We start from the raw sequence: 26733 nt of genomic DNA on the forward strand, positions 1-26733 counted from the left end.
CCACTAAGATACATGCCTCAGAGCCATACCATCAGAAGAACGAGGAAGCTGGGGACCTGATGTTCCCATTTCTGCCATCCATTGGCGGAGGGTTGGTCCAGGACACATGCACAGGCTGAACGCAACTGGAATGCCCTCTGGAAGAGTCTCGGTGTTGCCAGTCCAGAGCCGGCCACCTGCATGGCAAGAGGAAGTGACGAGGGGCCACAGCGGAGCCCAGACAGTGCCCGCTCTTCCCCCAGCCCAGTGAGTGCTGCTTTATGTAAGCACAGAGCTCCTTCTTTTCCTTGTTCACGCCCAGCCTCCATGGAGGGGAGCATTTCTCACGGACACCTGGAGCCCTTGTCTTTTTCCCTCTACTGGCTTTCACTCAGACTCAGTTTCAACACCGACGGCATAAGGCCATAGCCTTCATTCAGAAGACGTTCCCTGGGCACATACCTCGCCTTTTCGGTGTTTCTTTGTGGAGGCAGTGCTGCCTAGTGGCCAGGTGTGGGCTTTGAGCCAGCCAGACCTGGCTCCATTTTCCAGCCTGTGTGAGCGTGGGCAGGTTAGTTTCAACTTTCTGAGCCTTCGTATCTTCCCGTGCATATTCATAAATGCACTGTGAAAACACCATGAGACTTTATTTGGGGGTTTCAAGTACATTTTAGCAAGTAGGCAAATTCACAAACACAGAATCGTGAATAATGAGGATGGACTGCAAATCCATAAATCAAATATTGATGGAGCATTTGCTGTGTGGAATGTGGAAATAGAAGGCTCACCTCTTGGGGCTTTGCATGAAAAATTACTCTTTATTTTAATTTTATCTTAGTTTTTCCAGTTTTTAATTTTCAATGTAATGGTTCGAGTGATTTCATAAATACAGGTTCAAGGCAAAAACATTAAAATGATACCCAGCTATAAAGAATAAAAAGTAAAACATATTCTTCACTTTCTTTGCTCTAGATTCCAGTTGTTTCTCCAGAGGTAAGCACAGTTAATGGTTGGCGTGATACCTCTGAGATTTAAACACACATGTGCATACACAAAAACACAATATTTTAAAAATTAAATGGGTCACACAAAAATCTGCGCATGAATGTTTTCAGCAAATTGCCAAAACTTGGAAGCAACTGAGATGTCCTTCAGGAGGTGAATAGATGAATAAATGGAACATTATCGGGTGTTAAAAAGAAACGAGCTGTCAAGCCATGCAAAAACACCCAGGGAACATAAGTGCATGTGACTGAGTGAAAGAAGCCAGTCTGAAGTGTCTATAGACCGTGTGATTCCAATTATATGACATTCTAAAAAAAGGCAAAAATGGAGACAGCAAAAAGATCAGTGGTTGCCAGGGGTTAGAGAGGATGGAGGGATGACCAGGCAGAACACAGAGGATTTTTAGGGCAGTGACACTACTCTATATGATACCACCATGATGGATAGGGATACATTATACATTTGTCCAAACCCAGGGAATGTACAAAACAAAGAATGAATCCTAAACTATGGACTCAGGTGATAATGATGTGTCAATATAGGTTCTTCTACAGTGACAAATGTACCATTTTGGTGAGGGATGTTGGTAATGGAGGTGGCTGTGCACATCAGGGGGTGGCAAAGGTATATGGGAAGTCTCCGTAGCTTCTGTTCGATTTTGTTGTGCTCCTAAATCTGCTCTAAAAAAGTCTTTTTAAAAGAAGAGTAAATGGGATCACGCTATACACAAAACTTGCCTTTTTCTTTTAACATTATATCTTGAATATCATTTCATGTCAACATGAAGACCTATCGTGTTCTTTATAACGGCTGCAAAGCATTTCAAGGCATGGCCATCCTTGATCTCCCATTGATGGCTTTGTAGGTGGCTCCTCGTGTGACAGGTGTTTCATGATGGACAGCTTTGTGTGCGCATCTCTGTGTCACTTTAATGAGAAGTGGAACTGGGCGTGGGTTGAGAGCTGGCTCTCTACCATCCCATTATCTGGGTTTGAGTTCTAGTTTAGCTACTTGCTGTGTTTTCTTGTGCCTGTGAATTATCCCTTCTACACCTCCTCTTTCTCATCTGTAAAATGGGGATATTGACAGTCCTTACCGAATTGTAAGCCTTTATGAGAAAATCTACCTCTTAGCACAGCGCTTTACACACAATAAGTACTCAGTACTGGATAATATCATTGTTGTTTTTTCTGCTAGAGTCCAAGAGGGAGGACAGTGTTGTGATGAGAGCATAGACTCTTTAAGAGGGAGTGTATAAAGTGCTTAAAATGATATCTTGCCACATCCTAATCGCTACATAAGAATTGTCAATTATTACTAATATCCTAGAGGTAATTGTCAATAATTACTAATATTGCTGGGTCAAATATTTAGTACTTACTGCCAAGTCACTCACCCCTTACCCCACCCTCTAAAACCTCCAGAGGAAAGGTTCTACTAATTTCCATTCCCACCAATACACCAAGACCGCCTGTTTCCCTACACCCTTGCCAATACTGGGTGCTACCAATCAGTTAGAGTTTTGCTGATCTGATGGGCTCATTTGCTCATACCAAAACTCTCACAACTGGGTCCTGTCCTAAAATCAGCCTAGACGGGACTTTGAGAAGGTTGTAGGTGAGCAAGAGCAGAAGGAACCATTGCTCCTTCTAATTTGCCACATGCTCATTTAGGCTCTTTGGAAGATGAACAAATAGTTATCAAGGCAATTCTGAAAAGAGGTGGGAGCAGAGATCCTTAAACAGAACCCAATGGTTTCCGGGGGGAGGGGGCTTTAATTTGATTGGCAACAAGACCCCTTCCACCAGATGTCAGCAAATCATAGACATTCATCCGGTTGAAAGCCAGCCAGCCCATTCCGCCTTTCTGGGCAATGCATTCAGACAGAACCTGGCATGCTTGGCTCAGGGTGCTGAACTAAATAGGACTTAATTTGTATTTTAAAGTCTTTTATCTATCTTTAAGCCCTTGCGCTTTACTGAAATAAAATTTGATCGAGATGGAGAAAGGGGAGAATTCCACTTTAATAATGCATAATCTGTCATCTTGGCCCTTTCTTTCTTCTCTTTAACTTTTAGTTGAAGCCTTGCCATATCCCTGTCTCTCTTATTTCATTGTTGATCCATAGTCTTGTCTCTTTTCTAAACTGGATTGCCTGAGCAGCATTCAGATGGCTTCAGGCTGGACTGGCAGGTTTGATATCCACTTTGCCCAGTGAGAGACTCTGGGGGCAAACTGGGGTCCTTACCTTTCTCTCCTCAAGCCGCTATCTGCCAGTCCGCTGCCATATTGATAAGATTAGCTGGTAATGAACAGCCCAGCAAAGCAGAGGAGATGACTCAATTAGCAGAATGTCACTGCATCTAATTTATTTTGCTTATCAGGGATTTATTCTCTAATGACTATAGGAAGCAGAGCAGGGCACCTTCCGTGGAGGGATCTGAGGGGTTCACAAGCTTAAACAGGGACTAAGCTCTCTGTCTGCTGGTCTGTCTGGCAGCAGGGAGGCTGCTAGTGCCAAATGGGGAAGTGACTGCACTGATACATGGACTTCCGCTTGAAGGAAAAAAAAGACTAAATGACTCTCAATATGAAAGTGGGTGCTTTGATTACAAAATCTTTGTTCCTTGTTTGTTATTTAAATCCTCCTTACTTTTTTTTTCTTTTAGGGCTAACCTGTTTATTATATTTATTTGATAAGAAAATTCATTGGCTGGTGAGGTTTAGATGTTGGAGCAAAAACACCACCTGCAATAATAATGTCATTTATTGAATCCTTTGTATATACCAGACATTGAATTCAACCTTTTACACTGATGGATTACACTTAATCCTCTAAATGTTTACCAGGGGCTGGTAAACATTTTCTTAAAGGACCAGATAGTAAATATTTTAGCTTTGCAGACCAGACTTTTTTTCTGTTGCAACTACTCAACTTTGCCACTGTATCAAGAAAGCAGTCATCGAATATCCATAGATGAACGAATATGGCTGGGTTCCAATAAAGCTTTATTTACAGAAACAAGCATTGGGTCCAGCTTGCGCCAGAGTTCGCCAACACCTGCTCTAAAGCAGTGTTTCTCCAGTTTTACAATGTGATCCATTAGTCATAGAATCAACTTAGTGTGTTGCAAACAAAATTTTTTTTCAAAAGATGAAATAAGCCAAATTAACTAATGAATGTATAAAGAAGTGGAACAACAAATTAATGATTCTTTTCTTTCTTCCTCCCTCCCTCTCTCTAAAATCAATCACTTTTTTTTAAAAGTATGACATAAACCAAAGTAGGATAAAAACTATGTGAACGCATTACATCTAAAACAAATAAATCCTATTGTGTGAAATTTTAATTTCAGATATGTGCATATATACGCACCCATGTAGGCTTGTGTCTGTGTGTGTATTTGTGCACGTATGTTATGAGTTTTGTTTTCTTTAAAATTTTTTTTAATTTTTATTTTTCTGAACTGAGAAGCCGGGAGGCAGAGAGATAGACTCCTGCATGTGCCCAACCAGGATCCACCCGGCATGCCCACCAGGGGGCGATGCGCTGCCCATCTGGACTGTTGCTCTATTGCAATCAGAGCCATTCTAGCACCTGAGGCAGAGGCCATGGAGCCATCCTCAGCGCCCGGGCCAACTTTGCTCCAGTGGAGCCTTGGCTGAGGGAGGCGAAGAGAGAGATAGAAAGGAGAGGGAGAAGGGTGGAGAAGCAGATGGGGGCTTCTCCTGTGTGCCCTGGCCGGGAATTGAACCCGGGACTTCCTGTTCTGAGTTTTGATGTAAAATATGTCTTTTAATGAATTTTAATGATTAAAATTTGAAAAATACTGCCCCAGATGTAAGTCTCATTATTATGTGCATTTTACAGCTGAAGAAAAAGAGACGCAGAAAGGTATTAAGTGACTTGCCCAAAGTTACACAGGCTGAGGGGCTGGGATTCAAATGATACAAAAACACACATCACAGGCTCCTGGTGGAGGGCAGAGTCCAAGAGAAGGAAGTAAATGCACAGGCTAGTCTAACAGGTGTTTCATTCTATGATAACAAGAATCTGAGATGCTTTTTCCCTCACCCATTTTGAAAATGTTGATGAGCAGTCAAATGATTAAGTCTTCCCAGCATCAGGAAAATAAAGGATAAGGCACAGGCATATTCCGCAAATTGGATGGTTTCCTGCGGAAGCAAACTGAATGTCTTTTTCCCTTCGGGTCTTTCCATTGCAATTGCTATTTTTTTTTTTTTTTCATTTTTCTGAAGCTGGAAACAGGGAGAGACAGTCAGACAGACTCCCGCATGCGCCCGACCGGGATCCACCCGGCACGCCCACCAGGGGCGGTGCTCTGCCCCCCAGGGGGCGATGCTCTGCCCATCCTGGGCGTCGCCATATTGCGACCAGAGCCACTCCAGCGCCTGAGGCAGAGGCCACAGCATCCCCAGCGCCCGGGCCATCCCCGCTCCAATAGAGCCTCGGTTGCGGGAGGGGAAGAGAGAGACAGAGAGGAAAGCGCGGCGGAGGGGTGGAGAAGCAAATGGGCGCCTCTCCCATGTGCCCTGGCCGGGAATCGAACCCGGGTCCTCCGCACGCTAGGCCGACGCTCCACCGCTGAGCCAACCGGCCAGGGCCTGCAATTGCTATTTATCACAATGTGTTTACCCCCAACACGTTTTCGAAAGTCAGTTGGAATTGATTTGAGACTCTAAACAGGCTTGCGGATGAAAAAACAAAGTGTAACCTATTCAAACAGCCCCTCTTCCTTAATCTGGTAACATGTGAGATGCAATTTAAATGATAATGTTAACCAAAATGCAAGACGCCCAACGCCATACTATAAGAGTGTGTGTGCGTGCTTTTTAACCACCACTGAAAAGACAAAAAATGGCTGAGACATTTCTATCTGCAGCAATTATTAGGGAGAAAATGCTCAACTCATTAATTTTATTGCTCTGTGCTGGCTATGAAGAGAGATGAAGTTTCTGAATGCTGTCACTGGATGCCACAGTTCACACAAGACGGCACCCAGCAGAGAGGGACCCTACAGTGAAATCCAGAGATTTTTAAAAAGAAAATTGCTCTCCTAACTTTCATTCTGGGGCTGCAGACAAGTATTCCTCTAAGTGAGAGTCCTTGGTACATTTTCTGTTATAGTGAGACTTGTGAGTCACTTTGCAAGTTTGTGTTTCTAAGGCCAATACTTCTTATGCTGATGCTGTTTGCTTATCAATTTAAAGACAGGTTTCCCTGGCAACCATGTTTTACACGAGGTATGGATTATGCATACAGAAAGCAGAACTTAAGTTATCAGAAATAATGTAAGTAAATGTTAGTTTCACTAAAAAAAAAATCAAGAATGATAGAAAGGAAACATATCAATATTTTAAAATAAAGTATTCCTAAATTAAAGATTTATATATGTATATATGACCTAACACGACTGCCATTATTTTATAATGGTATTTTTTTTCCCAGCATTTTTTCTCCTATGTGTTTTGGATGAGAAGCTGTACAGTTCTCCATAATTAACGTCTTAGTAAGGAAAGAAAAAGTGTAAGACAGAATATGTACCCAATGGCATTTAATTTTGCCTTGTGCTATCATGCTCCAGAGTTCAGGATTTACATTCAACAACCAGGGGTGCTTAAAAGAGAGGCCCAGACCACACCCACCCCAAAGCCTCCTCCAGAGCATCTGGAGTAGTGATATCCTGCCATGAGCCTCTTACGCATGCCTTGCAGGCTTTTGCATACCAATGCTTGTTGGCAAGAAATTCTGAACAGAGAGAACACCCCCCCCCCCACCTCAGTTTATAACTTCTAGGGTAATGTCTTCAAGGCTCAAGCCTTTCTAACAAATTTCTTATTATCCAACAAACTCAATTGCTTCCACGACCACCAGGTTATGTGTAGCCTGGGGAAGTTTAAAAACTTCCTGTACTATGCATGCTTGTTGATTGACTATATGTATACATATGCACATTATATGTATGCACAAACACCTAGACACACATATTATTTGTATATGTGTAAATATCCTATATATGAACATACATATATGGTCAAAGCTATATATATGTATAGTTTTAAGAATCAAGGATTCTACAAAGCTTGTTATGAAAACCGAGCAGAGACTTGCTTCTCTTCATTTCTTCTCATTTCCCTTCCTTCCAGAAGCAACCAGTGTTGATTTTTTGAGGATTTGGTGCCTCCAGATATCTAAATAACATGCTTATAATATTATATATTGATCTGCCATGTTTAAGCAGCAGCTATTGTCTTTCCCTTAAGAAAAATGAGAATTTAGCTCTCTGGTCACCCACTTCCTGCTGTCACCATCTACACACACACACACACACACATATGCACATACACTTCTTGTCTCTAAATCTTCTTAATGATTTTTTTTTTTTTGTATTTTTCTGAAGTTAGAAACGGGGAGGCAGTCAGACAGACTCCCGCATGCGCCCAACCGGGATCCACCTGGCATGCCCACCAGGGGGCGACGCTCTGCCCATCCGAGGCATTGCTCTGTTGCAACCAGAGCCATTCTAGCTCCTGAGGCAAAGGCCATGGAGCCATCCTCAGCGCCCAGGCCAACTTTGTTCCAATGGAGCCTTGGCTGTGGGAGGGGAAGAGAGAGACAGAGAGGAAGGAGAGGGGGAGGGATGGAGAAGCAGATGGGTGCTTCTCCTGTGTGCCCTGGCCAGGAATCGAACCCGGGACTCCTGCACGCCAGGCTGATGCTCTACCACTGAGCCAAACGGCCAGGGCCTGATTTTTAATAGTTCAATATTTATTCTTTTTCTATGTCATGACCATGCCAAAAGGCTTCCACAGTGGAACCATGTAATATATATTCAATGTTTTTATTAAAAATTTATTTTCGGCCCTGGCCGGTTAGCTCAGTGGTAGAGCATTGGCCTGGTGTGCGGGAGTCCCGGGTTCGATTCCTGGCCAGGGCACACAGGAGAAGCACCCATCTGCTTCTCCACCCCTTACCCTCTCCTTCCTCTCTATCTCTCTCTTCCCCTCCCGCAGCCAAGGCTCCATTGGAGCAAAGTTGGCCCGGGATGGCTCTGTGGCCTCTGCCTCAGGTGCTAGAATGGCTCTGATTATGGCAGAGCGACGCCCCAGATGGGCAGAGCATTGCCCCTGGTGGACATGCCGGGTGGATCCCAGTCAGGTGCATGCGGGAGTCTGTCTGACTGCCTCCCCGTTTCCAACTTCAGAAAAATACAAAAAAAAAATAAAATAAAATTATTTTCATTTAAAATTATAATATTAGATTAGTTTCAGTGATTAGATATTTATGTAATTTATTAAGTGATCACCCCAATAAATCTAGTACCCATCTGACACCATACAGTTATTACAGTATTATTGACTTTATTCCCTATGCTATACTTTACATCCCTGTGACTATTCTGTTACTACCCCCATTTGTATTTCTAAATCCCTTCACCTCTTTAAACCATTCTACCTCCCGCTCCCATCTAAAGACTGACAAAAAGTTCTCTGTATTTATGACTCTGTTTCTGTTATGCCTGTTTTTTTATTTTGTTTTTAGATTTCACATATAAGTAACATTATATGGCATTTGTCTTTTTTCTGTCTGACTTATTTCACTCAGCCCAGCATCCTCTAGAGTCTAGGTTCATCCATGTTATTGCAGATGGCAAGATTTCATTCTTTTTATGGCTGAGTCATATTCCGATTCTTTATCCATTCATCTACTGATAGTCACTTAGGTTGCTTCCATAGCTTGGCTATTATAAGTAATGTTGCAATAAACATATAAATGTACATGTCTTTTGAGTTAGTGTTTTGGTTTTCTTCAGATAAATACCCAGAAGTGAAATTGTTGGGTCCTTCTTTGTCTCTTGTTATAGCCTTTGCTTTAAAGTCTATTTTGTCAGGTATAAATATTGCTATCCCTTATTTCTTTTTTCATTATCACTTTTATGAAATACCTTTTCTATACCTTTACTTTTAGAGATAGATGTGTGTCTTTTGATCTGAAGTGAGTCTCTTGCAGACAGCATATATAAGGGTCAGCCACCATATGTCTTTTGACTGGAACATTTATTCCATTTGCATTTATGGTAATTGTTGATAGATATGCATTTATTGCCATCTTATTATTCATATTTTTTTACTGTTTTTCTTTTTCTTCTTAAAGAAGTCTTTCTAATATTTCTTGTAATACGGGTTAGGACTCAGTGGTAGTCAACCTGGTCCCTACCGCCCATGAGTGGGCGTTCCAGCTTTTGTGGTGAGCGGTAGTGGAGCAACCAAAGTATAAATAAAAAGATAGATTTAACTATAGTAAGTTGTTTATAAAGATTTATTCTGCCAAACTTAGTGAAAATTCGACATAAAGTACTTGGTAAGTAATTATTATTATATGCTTTAACTTGCTGTAACTCTGCTTTATAAATTTTATAAAGTCAAGTTACTTCCCTACTTTATAAATCACCATTACTGTGGAACCGGTGGGCAGTTAGAAAATTTTACTACTAACAGAGATACAGAAGTGGGCGGTAGGTATAAAAAGGTTGACTACCCCTAGGTTAGGTAGTAATGAGGTCTGTTAGCGTTTTCTCTTTTGAAAAGCCCTATATTTCTCCTTCTCTTCTAAATAACAGCCTTGTTGAGTAGAGTAATCTTGATGGTCCTTGCTTTTCAACACTTTGACTATTTGGTGCCAACCCTTCTGACCTACAGAGTTTCTGTTGAGAAATCAGATGACAGTTTTATGGGAACTCTCTCGTAGGTAACTGCTTTTTTCTTGCAGCTTTTCAGGTTTTCTCTTTGTCTTTAGCCTTTGTCATTTCTAATTATGACATGTCTTGGTGTGAGCCTCTTTGCGTTCATCTTGTTTAGGACTCTCTGAGTTTCCTGAACTTGTGTGTCTATTTCCTTCATCTGGTTAGGGAAGTTTTCTGTCTTTTTTATTGTGGGGTGACAGAGCCAGAGAGAGGGACAGATAGGGACAGACAGACAGGAAGGGAGAGAGATGAGAAGCATCAATTCTTCATTGTAGCACCTTACTTGTTCATTGACTACTTTCTCATATGTGCCTTGATGGGAGGGACTACAGCAAAGCGAGTGACCCCTTGCTCAAGCCAGTGACCTTGGGCTTAAGCCAGTGACCTTGGGCTTCAAACCAGCAACCTCTAAATTTTTGTAAACAAGTAAAGGCAATATTTTTGTTAAAATAACATGTCCTTATTATTTTGTAAATTATACATGTAAACAAATAGCTTTCAAAATCCTTTGAAATCTCATATCTATTTCACAGAATGACGCATAATATTCTGTGACAAAAGGCTTTTTCTTGTGTCTATGCTGCACTGGTTGTTCTAGCAGTATTCTAATAAAGCTATGAGGCTTAAAATCTTCATTCCAGGGACATAATATTTGCAAACTGGGATTAATATCTAAAAATACCCAAAACTTATACAACTCAATAGCAAAAAATAAAATAATCCAATCAGAAATGGGCAAAGGACCTGGATAAACATTTTCCTAAAGAAGACAAACAAATAAATGGCCAGTAAGTATACTAATTGTCAGGAAAATACAAATCAAAACCACTCACACCTGTTAGAGTGGCTATTATCAAAACGATAAGAGATGACAAATGCTGGCTAGGATGTGGAGAATAGGGTATCCTGGTGCTCTGTTGATGGGAATGTAAACTGTTATAGCCAACAGTATGGAGTCTCCACACGAAATTAAAAATAGAACTACTGGCCCTGGCTGGTTGGTTCAGTGGTAGAGCGTCGGCCTGGCGTGAAGGAGTCCCGGGTTCGATTCCCGGCCAGAACACACAGGAGAAGCACCCATCTACTTCTCCACCCCTTCCCTCTCCTTCCTCTCTGTCCCTCTCTTCCCTTTCCACAGCCAAGGCTCCATTGGAGCAAAGTTGGCCCGGGTGCTGGGGATGGCTCCATGGCCTCTGCCTCAGGCGCTAGAATGGCTCTGGTTGCAACAGAGCAACGCCTCAGATGGGCAAAGCATCGCCCCCTGGTGGGCGTGCCAGATGGATCCCGGTTGGGCACATGTGGGAATCTGACTGCCTCCCCATTTCCAACTTCAGAAAAATACAAAAAATAAAAAAAAAATAGATCTACCATGTAACCTAGCAATTCCACTCTGCATATATATCCAAAGGAAATAAAAATTATCTTGAAGAGAAATATGCACATCCCCCAATGTTCACTGAAGCATTATTTAAAATAGCCAAGATGTAGAAACAATTTAAGTGTCTATCAACTGGTCAATAAATAAAAAAGAAATGTGGGATATATATACAATGGAATATTATTCAGCCATAAAAAAGAAGGAAATCCTGACACAACATTTTGCAACAATATGGATGGACCTTCAGGATCATGCTAAGTGAAATAAGCCAGACAGAAAAAGACAAATATGATATGATCTCACTTATACGTGGAATAAAAAAAAAAAACTCATAGAAGCAGAGAGTAGATTAGTGGTTGTCAAGGATGGGAGGGTGGAGAAAATGGGGAGATGTTGGTCAAAGGATACAAACCACCAGTTATATGTAATATTTCTGGGGGTATAATATACAGCATAGTGCCCGCAATTAATAATACTGTATTGTATACTTGAAAGTTGCTCTTAGAGTAAATCTGAAATGTTCTCACCATAATAACAACAACAAATAGTAATTATGTAAGGTGAAGGATGCATTAACTAAACTCAGTGTGGTATATATTTTGAATATATGCGTGTATCAAATCATCATGTTATACACCTTAAACTTACACAATGTTTTATGTCAAATAGACTTTACCAAAACTGGAAGAAAATCCTCATTCCAGAGACCGACATGTATCATTAATAATAATAAATATGGGTGAAAAAGAGGAAGGGATCAAACAAAGAGAAAAAGAAAATCATAGACATAGACAAGAGTATGGTGATTCCCGGAGGAAAAGCAGGGTGGGGGGTGGAGGAGGGGAGAGGGAGGGAGACTTGACTTGGGGTGAACACACAGTACAATATACGATGATGTATTGTGGAACTGTACGCCTGAAACCTGTATAATTTTATTAACCAATGTCACCCCAATAAATTCAATACATTTAAAAAAATAGAAGTAAATACAATGAAAACAATAATAACAATGATGACTTTTGGAACCATTAGTGTTAGTAATAATGGTAACTAATATATTGGACCTCACTATGGGCTAAGTCCTATCAGTCATCCCCAAACTATGGCCCGCGGGTCGCAATGTGGCCCCCTGAGGCCATTTATCCAGCCCCCACTGCACTTCTGGAAGGGGCACCTCTTTCATTGGTGGTCAGTGAGAGGACCACTGTATTTGGCAGCCGTCCAATGGTCTGAGGGACAGTGAACTGGCCCCTGTGTAAAAAGTTTGGAGACGCCTGTGTGAAGCACATCACATACATGAGCTCATTAAATCCTCATAGTAATCTGTGAGTTAGGTGCAATTATTATACCCATTTCCCAGATGGGAAAACTAAGGCCAAGAGAGGTTTAGTAATTTGCCTCAACAAAATCAGTAAAACACAGAGCTTGGACTCAACCCAGGTTTGCTTGGTGCCAAAACTCATGTTCCGAATCATTGCAATCTGTAAGGTCCCAGCCCATGTGCTTCTCCTCTTATATTTTAAGACACCTGAGTCTCAAATTCTGATCCTGGCCCATATCTCTGGTTGGGCTCCTTCTTTTTGTATGTAATTCTGAAAATAATTCACTGTTGTTTTCGCAGCCTCTCTGGACAAGCCATTTTAGCTTCTTTCTGTTCATAATCTCTTGGGAGAAGGACTGATGATGTATTTGTAAAATCATGAGCAAAACCCATCATTGTCTGTGGGGACGATCCACCTAGGGCATGCTGGGTAGAGCATTTTATAATATATTTAAACTTCAATCATTGCATTCTCTAAATGATAACTTTCTCTGATCTAAGGGGAAAATCCTTCCCTTTTGTCTGCTGCAAATATACATGGTAAAAATGGCTAGAGGCCAAGAGGCATATTATTATGTGAGAAAAGCATTTTCTAGGACAGTAGAATAAGGTGATAATTTTAGAAATTGCCAAATAGGATAAATGGGTGGCATCCTTCTTTTCCTTAAGCATCCTCCTATCAGTGTCAGCTCACGTCTAAATTCTTGGCGCAGAACTCTATATGACACAGGTTGAAAGAAACAGGTTGAAAGAACAGAAATAAACAGCTCAAAAGACACAGAGACGATTTAGTTGACTTCCACAGGTTAAATTTCTATCCGAAGATTAATTTACTCGCGCAACACTAATAACCTTCCAGATTTCTGTTTGCTTATGTTTGAGAGAAAAACAAGTTCAGCTAGGCTGAATGTAGCAATTAGTTAAATTACTCAGACATCCATTATAGAAAAACCTCGATTCCACTTGGAGTTGGGGTTTGCTTAGTGCCGCCTGATAATAACTTTTCTGCTTGGCTGATGGCTACTAATTCTGACAGCGGTATATGAATGTCAGTCACAAATGAAAAGAGACCCACAAACTCTAGGACCCATTAAGCTGGTTGCCAGGATTACATTCCCAAATGTGTGTTGATTCAAATTCTAGGCTAAAGAGATTTAATTGCATTTTAGATGGGAAACATTGATGTTTTGAGTTTGTTCTGTTTGGGGCGTGCAAGAGGGAAAAGAGGAGGAAACAAAGCAGAGAAACCTCAGGGGATTGAGAGCATCGTGCCCCGCTGACAGGTGCAGAGAACAGTCCTAACATCTGTGAAAAGGAAGTGGAGTACTTAGGAACTAGGAGGTAGGAAATTAAAGCACCAAGAGATGGTTAAGTTGCTCAAACAAATGGGCCAGGAAACCAATTGTGTTTGTCTCAATCAAGAGACGGTTGTACCTCTACATTAAGATGGAACCCACCAGATTTGCTTTTCTCCCTCCGTTTTCAGCCTATTTATTGGCCATTGATTTGGTCTTCAGTTGAGGAAGGAGGCCTCGCAAAGCCCAGCCAGCCACATTGTCAAGCAGTGCAAATGAGCACTTAAAATGTAAACAGTTCTCCCAACTGTATCTGTTCAAGGCAAATGGATTTGGAAGCATTTTCGCCCACTGTTCTCATTGGAGTGCTTGCTCTGTGGGGCACCCCTGGGACCAACTAGGCTAGTGTTTTTGCTTTGTTGGTTTGTCTGTGTTTTATTTTATGTTTCAGATAAGCAAACGAGGCTTAGAGTGGACAAAGAATTTGGGTGGCAATCTAGTGTGTTACACTTCAGCAAATGGGCTCAAATTCTAGATCTGCCACTTGGCAAATCAGTGGGTGATTTGGGCACATTTTAATCTCACTAATCCTCTAAAAAGAATGGTTTTCCTATAAAGTGGGGATGAAGATAAGCATATTGATAACATAGCATCTATTATTAGGATTAACTGGGATAATGCATGTAAAATACCCCATATTTATGTAAATAGATCTATTAAGCACCCTCTGTATCCAGGTAATGTCCTAGATACTACATAACCTTGTGTTTTTTTTGCCTGTGGGTGATAGACATAGCTAAAAATGGCAGTCACTGGCCTTTATTGAATATCTACTATGTGCCAAGGCCCTGGATTTATTTTTAAAATAAAAAAAATTTTTCATTGACGAGAAAGAGAGAGAGAGAGAGAGAGAGAGAGAGAGAGAAGCATCAACGTGTTCCACTTAGCTGTTTCATTTAGTTGTGCAATCACTGGTTGCTTCTCATATGTGCTTGACCAGGAATTAAACCTGTGATGTCAGCGCACCAGGAAGATGCACAATCCACTGAGCCTGCAGGCCAGGGCCGGCCGGGGGCTTATCTTTTACATACGTATCTCATTCTATCAGCCAGCAACTAGAGGAGGCAGGTTACTATTTTTATCTCTGCCCCATAGATAAGGAAACTGAAACTTAAAGAAATGGAATAACTTGCTCAAGGTCACAGATTTAGTGGGTGACTGAGCTGTAATTCATTCAATCATTTCTTTGAACAAATATTCAGCACCTATTATTGTGTGAAAGGTGGGAATGAATGATGGACAGACAGGAAAGGCTCTCTCTCCTACCAGAGCTTGTAACCTGGGAGGGAGGCAGGCAACACAAACTATCCAACAACAATTTAGTTCTGACTGGGACAGCTTTTAGGAAGGCGATGTGTAAGGCTAAGGGTGGGTGGGATCTGACCTGGTTTTAGAGAGTGACATTTAAAGTGAGTGAGAGCTGAAGGAGAGAGTAGGAATCAGAGCGAAAGGGCGGGATGTGCAGAATGTTCCAGGCTGGAGGCCATTTTCACGGTATATTTGCTCCTCAAGCCTGCCCTGTCAGTCTATTAAAAAAACAGTGCTGGCTCCAACCCCGGCTGTGGGTGACTCCCGTGCCAAACTTTGCCAGCTCATCTGCAGGCTCTGAGCCCTGACAGATGCGCTGTCTCCATTAAGAGGGGCTTTGACATCATTTCCTAGAATGAATCCTTTTCCTGATAGAAGGTTTGTGATTGGCCCTTGGCAAATTTCCATCCTAAAAGGGCATAGTGTGTGTGTGTGCTCATGCACGTGTTTGTGTGTTTTGTGGCTGCAAAAAGTGCCATTTACCATTGTAGCTCTTCACCACCCCAAGTCGCAGTCCCTTTTCAGTGAGCAGGAAGTAAGGATGGCTGTTCAGAGTGACAGGAAGAAAAGCTCGCGAGCTCCTGGCAGGGAAACCTGAATAACATTTCTCCTTTCTAAACCACAGACAGAGAAACCCACTCAGCATCAGGGTGGAGGAACACGTTGTCAGACGTGCCCAGGAGAACATTGGGCCTCTTTTCATGTTTTTCCCTGGCAGAGGAGAGCTTTGAATGAAAAATGGAGGGAGAGGGTTTCTTTTCACATTTTCCCCATTCACTTCTATTAAACATTTTGTGACCCTTGGCTAGGAACTAGGGTCTCAGATATTAAAAAGACTCCCCCTCTCCCGGCCCTGACCGGTTGGCTCAGTGGTAGAGTGTCGGCTTGGCATGCGGAAGTCCCGGGTTCGATTCCCGGCCAGGGCACACAGGAGAAGCGCCCATCTGCTTCTCCACCCCTCCCCCTCTCCTTCCTCTCTGTCTCTCTTCCCCTCCCGCAGCCAAGGCTCCATTGGAGCAAAGATGGCCCTGGCGCTGGGGATGGCTCTATGGCCTCTGCCTCAGGCGCTAGAGTGGCTCTGGTTGCAACAGAGCGATGGGCAGAGCATCGCCCCCTGGTGGGCGTGCCGGGTGGATCCTGGGCGGGCGCATGCGGGAGTCTGTCTGACTGCCTCTCCGTTTCCAGCTTCAGAAAAATACACACACAAAAAAGACTCCCCCTCTCCCCTCAGGCCTCCAGGAGCTTCTAATCTGATGCAGAAAACTGATGAGGGTGATAAGCAACTTTAACAGGAAGTAAACTGTGTTCAGTGCCCACCACAGTGCCTTCCAGAATAGGTACTTAATAAAGCTCTGTTCAATGACTGAGAGCCTTCCTGACTGAATGAATGAACGAATGAATGAAGTTCTATGAGGAAGAACCAGACAGACTCCAATGTACGATTCAGGAAGTATGGTGTTCAAGTTCGCACTGAAATCTGGAGTTGATATATTAATATATAGGACCTGACTGGATGAAGAAGAAAAAAAGAATAAAGAGATAGTCATGGAAAAAGCCTTGTAATTCAGGTTCAGGGGCTGATTTTAAAAGCTTGACTGTGTTTCTACCTGTTTTAAAATTTTGTTATGGGTGGTCCAGCCTTCTGCAGTGGTGCTCAAAATTGAGTATCCATGGAAATTGCCTGGGAAATTAAAACTCAGATTTTGGGGCCCTATACTCAGTAGGTCTGTGTGGAGCCCCAGAACTTGCATTTCCAGCCATTTCCCCTGTGAAGGTGACGGTGCTGGTCCTGGGACCATGCTTTGAGAACCTGGGACAGAGTGACTAGAGAAAGAACTCTGGATTCAAACAATTTCAGTTTATGGTTGCCAGATAAAACAGGGCGCTCAGTAAATTTCAATTTCATATAAACAACAGTTAATTTTTAATATAAGTATGTCCCATGCAAGAGGTATCTATATATTTTTTTTCTTCTTTTTCCAAGTAAAAGGAAGGGAGAGAGACAGACTCCTGCTTATGCCCCCACCAAGATCCACCCAGTAACCTCTGTCTGGAGCCAATGCTCTGCCCATCTGGGACCATGCTAGCAACCAAGCTATTTTTAGCACCTGAGGTGGAGGCACCACGGAGCCATCATCAGTGCCCAGGGCTGATGTGCTTGAACCAATTGAGCCACTGGCTGTGGGAGGGGAAGAGAAAGATAGATAGATAGATGATAGATAGATAGATAGATAGATAGATAGATAGATAGATAGAGCAAAAAGGGAGAGAGAGGGATAGAGAAGTAGATGGTCACTTCTCCTGTGTGCCCTGACTAGGAATCGAACTTAGGACATGCACACACCGGGTTGACACTCTATCACTGAGCCAACCAGCCAGGGCCAGCATCTGTATTTTCATATGCTACATCTGGCTTAACTCTCAGCATCGTCATGGGGGAGCCATGTTCTTGAAGGCAAGTCATCTAACCTCTTTGTGTTTCATTATCTCCATCTACAAAATAGGGATGGTAATGATGCCACCCGTCTCCTAAAGTGCTTACCATGGTGACATGACCATATAAAGGACTTAACACAGAGCCTTGCCTATAAGCCAGCACTCAGTAAATGTCATTGGTTATTATTCACCATTAACGGCAGGTGAGTAACTTTGGAGAAAAAGCAGTATGCAGGGAGTGCTTTGTGAAAGGATTCTATGATTCAGCCTTTTTAAAATTTTACATGAAGAAATATTTCTCTTCTTAGAAAAGGTCCATGTAGCTGCCCCTGCGATTTCTTTAATAGTAGATTATAAAAAACAGATTGGCTGATTGCATCTAAAAGCTCTTCTTTCGACAGCTTCCACCCTGGTCCCGGGCAGGATTTAGCTGTCCTCTGTCTGTTGTGCCAGGGAGTGACATTTCTGAGAGCTGCTGGCAAAGGCAGCCTCCAGGGGTAGGGCCGACACCTGCCTCTGAGAAACAGTCCCTCTCAACCTGCTGCTCGCTATAAAAATGAGAGGAAAGGGATAAAGTAGGGAGAGAGCGAGGGAGGGAGAAAAAGAGAGAGTAGAAAGAGAGAATGCTTTTTAACGTGCATTTCATTTGAGTGTGACTCAATCCCTTGCAATTAAACTTTTCCCCTCAATGATTCCAAATTTATATCTATCTGGTTAAGAATTACTGTCTTAGCTTCACCAGATCACAAAGTTGGAAGGAGCCTTAGACATTACCTGCTCCATGACTTCCACGTAAATGTGTTTATACTTACATTCATTATGCATATACATATGTATGGCGAGCTGGGAAAAGATTGGGGTGCTGAATTCCCCTGCTCATTTTGGATTGTTGGCCCATTTTGGAAGCTAGAGAGCTGGTGAGAGTCAGCCCGAAATGCTCATGATAGCTGGGCTGAGTGACATGGTAGGCAGTGGGACTGGAATACCTTGACATTTCTATGGCCCTTGGTAAATAAAGTTGACTAGATCAGTATTTTTCACCCTGTATGTTGTGACCTATAAGTGAAATCAATTTAAAGGGGCATGACCAGTTTTGTGTGTGTGTGTGTATGTGTGTGTGTGTGTGTGTGTGTGTGTGTGTTTTAGGAACAGAAAACAACAGGATGAAAAATGAGTGTATCACATTGTCCAGAGTAAGTGTAGATATTGTACTGTGAAACTTTTGTTTTGCCATGTATGTGTGATAAATGTGACTCTACAAAAAGGGTTTATGGGACATGGTCAGAAGAATCTGGTTGTCACCAGAATAGGTAATATCTAAGACCCTTCCAACTTTGCAATTTGGTAATCCTAAGACAGTGGTTTTTTAACCAGAGGCTATTTTGTTCTCCAAGGAGATTTGGCAATGTTGAGACATTTTTGATGGTCATAACCTTTTGGAGGGAGGGAAGGGTCTGTGCTATTGACCTCTAGTAGGGAGAGGCCATGGATGATGCTAAACATCCTGCAATGCACCCAACATGCTAGCAACCAAGCTATTTTTAGCACCTGAGGTGGAGGCACCATGGAGCCATCATAAGCGCCCAGGGCTGATGTGCTTGAACCAATTGAACCACTGGCTGTGAGAGGAGAAGAGAGAGAGAGAGAGAGAGAGAGAGAGAGAGCAAAAAGGGAGAGAGAGGGATGGAGAAGTAGATGGTCTACAGAATTATCTACCCCTAATGCCACCAGTGAGGAGGGTGAGAAACCCTGTTCTATGAGTATGTATGGATAGAATCACTTATCAATAGTAACCTTGTAACTACTCACCAACATTCTGAGGCTCTTACTACATGCAGTTACTTTTATAAATGCTTACATTAATGAGCTCTTTGACTACCCAGTCTGTGGGTAGTAAAATTATGTTCTAATCCACATTTTCAGAAGAGGAAATTGAATAGATGATTAAGGGCAGCCCCGTGGTACACAGCTTTCAGAATTGGGAGTCAACTCCAAGAATTCTGTTCCCAATTCCTTGAATCAGCATCTTGTATTTCCAAGGCTCTTCAGTTTCCAAAGCCTTTTATGGGTGGTAAAGTATGTATGACATAAACTTGCTACTTCAAATACTTTTAAGTGTACAATTCAGTGGCCTTAGGACATTCATAATGTTGTGGAACCATCATCACCACTACCAGTTCCTATACTTTTTAACCACCCAAACAGAAACCCCATACCCTTTCAATGGCCACTTCAATTTCCCTCCTCTGCACAGCCCCTGGGAACCTCTAACCACTTTTCTGCCTCTATGAATTAGCCTATGCTAGAATTTTCATACAAATGGAATTATATAACATGCGGTCTTTTGTGTCTGGTTTCTTTCACTCAGCACACTTTCAAAGTTTATCTACATTGTAGCATGTACTGGTACTTGATTTTTATGGCTGATTAATTTCCATGGACTGTCTAGACCACATTTGGTTTATCCACTTATTTGTTGATGGACACTTGGGATTGTTTCCACCTTTTGGCTACTGTGACTAATACTGCCATAAACTTTTATGTAGATTGTGGAAAAGGGTTAGGTCACTGAGAACAGAGAGAAACAAATTGTTTTGGTCTCAGAAATAGTGCCTTGTCGTCTCACACATCCTATCTTATTTGATCTTCACAACAACCCCATGATGCTCCCCTATGTTTACACATATGAAGAACAGAGAGGGTAAGTCACCTGCATAGGGTTACACAGCCTGTCATGGCACATCATTCCTGGTCCCAAAGAAGAAAGGTGCATGTATATGCCTCGGTGGAATTCTGAATGGTGGCTGCCTTCTAGAATGGGAGCTGAACTTAATTCTTTTGATTTGCAGGGAAATGGTGAAGGGCAAAATTCCCTCAGTACTCACATCATACTATGCCCAGGGGCTGTATTTATACGTCTGTGAAGAAGGCTCAAATGGGAGGACAGAGTGTTTGCATTGTGCTGTGACTTTCATGCCTTCGATATTGATGAGGGCCTACTATGTACCAAGCACTGCTCCAGCCATGGAATATGGCAGTGAACATGGCAGACAGAGTCCGGGGCCAGTGAATAAACAGGTGAGCAAACACATGAGTGTTTTAAACATTGACATGGGCGGAGAGTACACTTTGATCTTAAAACCTCTGTATTGACTCTATTGATGCATAAGAGAAGGTACTTGGGCCCTGAGACCAGGACCGAACATGACTCCCTGCAACTTCTAAACTCACTGTGTTCCCAGGACTGACAATGCATTTATTGCTCTGAATTGAGCATAATATCTTCCCGTGATCACTAGGGTCCGTTCTGGTGGGAGGGACAGGGCTAAAGCTGAATGCGTTCATGTCCTGCTTTTTTCTACTCATAATTCCCGCTGGAGCGCTCACTGTTAAGGAAAACACTTGCAGGGTTCAGGGTTCTCTACCCTATCAAGAATCAAGAATCTGCAGACTTTTTCTATAAAGGGTCACATAGTCCCTGATGAAATTACTTATCCTGCTATTATGACATGTAAGCAGTCAGAGACAAGACATGGATGAATACACATGGCTATCTTCCAACGAAACTTTACATAAGAACCCTGCGATTGAATTTCATATCATTCACATGGCAGAAAAAAAACTGACCTAAAAATGTTTTAAATCATTGAAAAATGAATTTTACCATTTTTTGCTTGTGGGTGGAGGGCGAGATTTGTCCCACAGACCATAGATCACCAACCTCTGCTCCGTATCGTCCTCATACCGGGTCCGCTGGTCTCTGAATGCTCCGGCTTTACTCCAGCCCTCTCAGTATTTCCTAAGGGCTCATTCCACTTTCAGAAAGGCAGGATTTTTATAAAACACGAGTCAAATATGCTTTCCTGTATTCAACATTCATTTGACAAACATTTAAAAGATGTAAATATTTTAACTGTCCGTGATGAAAGTTTTGGAATGTACATGAAGGTAGAGAGAAATGTAACAAACCCCTGGCTGCCTGTCACCCAGCTCTGTGATTATTGACATGTGTCCAGTCTTATTTCATATCCTCCCTGCACTCGCAATTCCTACCATTCACACGCGTGGGTTCTTTTTCTTTTTTTAACTTTTCAATTACATACAATATTATATTAGTTTCCGGTGTAAAATGTAGTGATTAGACATTCACATAACTTATAAACTGATGCTCCTAATAAACCTAGTATTCATGTGATGCTATACATATATAATATTATTGACTATATCCCCTACATGCATGAATTCATTTAAAGAAAGTCCCAGAAATCATATCACCCCATCAACTAATGATTTCAGGATGCATCGCTGAGATGTACAGAGAGACACGTGGGCCTGGTGTCACATGGCCTGGGCCACTGGCAGTGGACTGGGACTGGCTTGGAGCTCCCTGCAGGTCCCCTGCTTAGGTTTCCAAGCTCTCTGAATCGGACCCACCTTCCCTATCCAGCTGTGGCCTCCGTCCCTTATACTCCCATAGTCAGAGGCCTGTCTCCGTTGGCAAATCCAGACCAGGGGTTAAGCCCTGCTCCTCTCTTCCCTGTCCACTAAGACTCCTCTGACTCCTCCACCTCCAGTGGCCTCTTCTGTTTTTTTAGCTGATCGCAATGAAAGACAAGATGATGACGAACACTTATTGGCGTCTGCTACCCTGCTCTTTCTAACCACATTTCAGGAACTTTGAGTTCAGAGAGACCTCTTGGTTATCTAGAGATCCTGGCAGTCCTCTGATCGATATTTACTGTGTACTGAAGGTTCAGGATAGACAAGGTCCCTTTCTCCATGGAGGTTGTAATACAACAGCTGGGAAAAGGTAATAACCAAGCTAATAAATAAGATGGTGTCATGTACTGAGTGAGGCAGACACCACTGTATCCAGGCAAATAGTCATCAAACTAAACAGCCTTCCCGGGGAGCCCCCATTATGGCCGTTCCAGCAGTTTTACACTGGACTGGAGTTGTCTGTGTAGTGGGTTATTGACATTACTAGAATGTAAGCTGCTCAAGGAAACTTGAGTGTGTTCTTTCTTTCCTTCCTCCCAGTACCTCATTATCATAATTACCATGCTGAGAAGGAGAATGCTCTCACTTCCTTTACCTTTCTAACAACCCTAGGAGAACAGTGTTATTATAGCATCTTTTTGGAGACGCAAAACTGAGACCAAGAAGAGTTAGGTTGTCCAAAGTGAAGTCACATGGAAGTGACAGAGCCCCAGGGTTTGAACCCAGGCAGTCTGGCTTCAGAGTTCTTAATGCACATTTGTGTTTAAGTAGGTAAGGCAGGAAAGTGATGTGCGACTTCTGATTATTGTCCCTGGGGGCTTGATACCTCTCTGTCACCCTAGTTTGATGTTTTCATAACCTTTGAAGGGTATTTGTTGTCAACAAGTGACAGTCTGATCTTTGCATATATATTTGTCCATATTCCAGAGCATCCTGTTGCGTTTCCCATCCCCCTCTTCGCTCTGCGACACTCAGCACAGAGCGCGGCTTCCCTCTGTCTGTGGCATCCTTTACAGTCTGAGACTCTCTTCACCAGGCACGGCGACGTGTGTGTGCAAGCAAAGTCTCTCAGAGGCTACATTTTGAACAGTTATCAATTTAGGAAATCATGTACCAATAATCTTCTTTTTCAACAAATACAAAGTTCTACAGCAAAAAATTTTAACCTCCTCATTTTCTCGGAGAATCTCAAATGGCCCCTCTGGCTCTGGGTCACCACACTGAGACATGTCACACACTCTCATCACTTTGTCCTCTGGCAGAGGCCCGGCGTCTTCAGAATAGATAAGGTGGTGGCATCGTTCCAGTTCTGTGTGAATGTGCCTGGAAACGAATGATTCTATTTCTTTTAAAAAGTGTTGGCATTTTTTTTTTCTAGTGGATTAATTTAGGTTGTGATGTAAAAGAGAAACGTGGAACAAAACCTGGAATTAAAAAAATTTGACTCTCTCTTCGTAAAGTCACACAGGCTTGGTTTGGCCTTGATGAATTCAGTACTTTAAAGGGTATGTCAACACAATAAATTTTATGCTCTCGATAAAACTTGTGAGTGAGCTCAGTGAGAAATTCCAAGGTCTGGGAAGGTAATTAATGTTTGAAATATATATTGAGATGTTTACTGCGACATTTTATGAGGCCACATAGTGGTACCCAGGATGTCACGAGGGAAAGATTTCCCTGGGAAATGTAAGGTTTGCTTTTCAAATAACATTGACGGGTCGGCTTACTGCCCGAGTACAGAAGAAGGTAAGAAATGACAGCCAGTGATGGTCCAGCGCTCCAAGCTCCTCCCTCCTCTCCTGCTCCCCATTCCGCCCGGCAGTGACCTCCTGTGGGTGTTTGCTGTCGGCATCTTAGCGACCTCATTTCACTGGACCGTTTGCACCACTGATCGTTATAGTTCTGTATGTATGGGGGTGTTTTTAATTGGTTTGACTCTGAGTTCAAACCCCAGCCCTCTGGCCACATGAGTGGCCCCTTCGGTGCCTGGGCAGGAAGCTCAGCGTCCCCAGCCCAGGGGGCAGCCTGCTGGTGTCCAGGGGAGCCGTCCCCCAGGACAAGTTCTATGAAACGTACCTCCTTTCAACAAGGCAGAAAACACCTTCCCACTTTCAGAGCGGACACAGTCAGTGTGAGCCCCTTAATGGCCTGAAGGCCCACGGGCATCCTGCTATGTGCCCTGTCATCTTCATGATACCCCACTCTGCTCACGTCAGTGCCAGTGACTGGATCTACCAGGTCAACCACCTGGTGGAGGTGGTAACCCTGGACACTCTTTGCTAGTGCCAACTGGAGGACAGATCCTGCCACCTCCTGTTAGAATTGGGCACCTGTGTGTTCACAGGTGAGTCCTATCTGTCAGGCGGCTATATCTGTCTGCTCACCTTCACCCCAGCCGTCCACCCATCTAGAGCAGAGCCTCAGGGTCCACTGCCTAGACAACACGCCTGTAGCTTTGAAGGAGGTGCTGGAGCTCAAGCAGAATTGGGTGTGTACCAAGTAGAGGAGCCCAAACCTCTGCTGTTTAAAGACAATTACCATAACTTGTATCTTTCCCTATACAATACCCCCCAAGCCTTCTGGAGGAGCAAACCACTGGCCAAGTACCAGCAGTCCCCCGATCACATTTAAAGTGGCAGCCAGATGGCCCTACACTGCTCCTTCTCCTGGAGAGCCACAGCCTGGCCTCTAGGAAGTTCCCCTGCAAGATGTGCACATGGGAGGTGGGAGGGAAAGGCCGCTATTCCTGCAGAACCCTGTACGGGCAGAGACACCGCTGGCTCCCTGTACGCCATCTGCTCTGCACCCAGCAGCATCCTCGCCACCCTGCAGGGACCCTCTAGGATCCTGCTATCCACCCACTAGAAGACATGCCACAGCCTGGATGTCCCCAACATGTGGGACCATTATCTCAATTACTTTGCTACCAAAGCGAGTCCTGTGACTGTGATCCTGGACCTCTGGGAAGCTCTGCAGCAGATGACAGGGACCTCAACAGCCTGGCTCAAGCCTTGGAGGAGCTGGCCAAATGTGAGATGCTGGTGGCCATGGCCACCGATGGGGACTGCTGAGCTGCCCTGACTGCGGGCTGGTACTGACTGGCAGGAGGCGGGGCAGGGAGGCCTAGGCAGCCTCATGTGGGGCAGTTTGGCCTCCACTGCACCCCAGCTCGCAGCCAGTCACCCTCCTTCTCCTCCCTTTGCTCTCCCACAGCCCACGACCTGCCACAGGGAACCCATGGAGTCTGGTGTCGGGAGGACCCGGTGTTCCCTCTCCGCCCCCTGCTGTCTCTCCTGGCCTCAGACCTTCATGCAGAAACCAGAGTGGGAGCAAGGGGGTGGCCCTCCCTCCACCCCGGCCCTCCACCTGCAGCCCCAGGACCTCTGGGTGAAGTTTCTTCTAGTTTCAGTCTTCCTTTTCCTCTGTAGCTATTGATTTCTCTCTCCTCCCTAATCATTCTCTCTCCACACCATTTCCTCTTTGAAGAGTCAAGTACAATTCAGACAGACTTTCTTCCATCGAAAGGCTAAAAGGAAATGGAAGGAAGGAAGGAAGGGAGGGAGGGAGGGAGGGAGGGAGGAAGGGAGGGAGGGAGGGAGGGAGGGAGGAAGGAAGGAAGGAAAGAAAGATGGAAAAAAAGCTTCGGATCACTAATAAGGCTGAAAGAACAGCACAACCACAAGGGAGAAGGAAAATCTAGTTTCTTAGGAAACACAAATGATTTATTATCCAGATATTTGGATAATTTCTTTTTAAAGAAAAAGGAAAACAACACACACACACACACACAGGCCTGGCCGACACCTTCTAACCGAGGACGAGGACGATGCGGAAGAGACGGCCTGGCTCCCTGCTCCCGCTGGGAATGCCGAGGACGATTTGGGACCTGCGTCAGAGCTGTACTTTCATGGATCCCAATCCTGCTTTCTCTTTCTACCCCTCACAGGTTTTGCTTAGTAAGTATCTTCCCTAAACTTTTTCTCTGAGTCTGTTTTCCAAAGAATCCAAACTATGAAAATAATCATCATTTCTTCACAGTGATTTAGCAAATGTCAATCACCTGGTGAAGACTCCATGTCAGATTGTATGTTCCAGTGGAGGTAACAGAGAATCGACAGGTAGCTGTATTATGGACACAGACACCCCCCACCCACACACACACACACACACTGCATTAGGAGACATCCAGGCAGCAATTTGGTTAAGGGCTCTTATCTACTGGATTCTGCAGATAGAAGCAGGGGAAGGTGCAAACACAGAATTGTGAGTAACTGGAAAACAGTTTATGTTTTTAACTAGGATTCAGAGGTGTTCCCAGAGAAGTGGGCTGGACTTCCTTAAATACTACAGTTCTAATCTGGGTGCGCCATAGACATATTTGCTGTTTAAAGTGGTGATTTTCAACCTTTTTACACTTGCAGACTGGAGAAACTAGGAGAATTATTTTAGGGACCGCTCAGGCAGAAATCACCCCGAGCATAAGCGAATTCAGCTAAGATCATTGGGTCTATAATCTTCATACAACATCAGGGTGGTTAACACTTTCATGAAATTTGGGGGGGACCAGCAGTTGAAAAACACTGGTTTAAAGCAGGGGTAAGCTTTGGGAAGGACCTTGACCAATGACCTCTAGGCTGACATTCCCTCACTGTCCCCTGCTATTTGCAGCCACAGGAGATGAGTCTA

The 26733-nt window shown here is 43.4% G+C and overlaps 1 pseudogene; it reads left to right on the forward strand.

Annotated features, from left to right (window-relative positions):
* Positions 1-25118, forward strand: part of LOC136335711 (netrin receptor UNC5B-like) — a 127373-nt pseudogene extending 102255 nt beyond the window's left edge.
* The last annotated feature ends 1615 nt before the right edge of the window (positions 25119-26733 follow it).

This window comes from Saccopteryx bilineata, chromosome 4 (assembly GCF_036850765.1).
Source record: "Saccopteryx bilineata isolate mSacBil1 chromosome 4, mSacBil1_pri_phased_curated, whole genome shotgun sequence".
Classification (NCBI taxonomy): Eukaryota; Metazoa; Chordata; class Mammalia; order Chiroptera; family Emballonuridae; genus Saccopteryx; species Saccopteryx bilineata.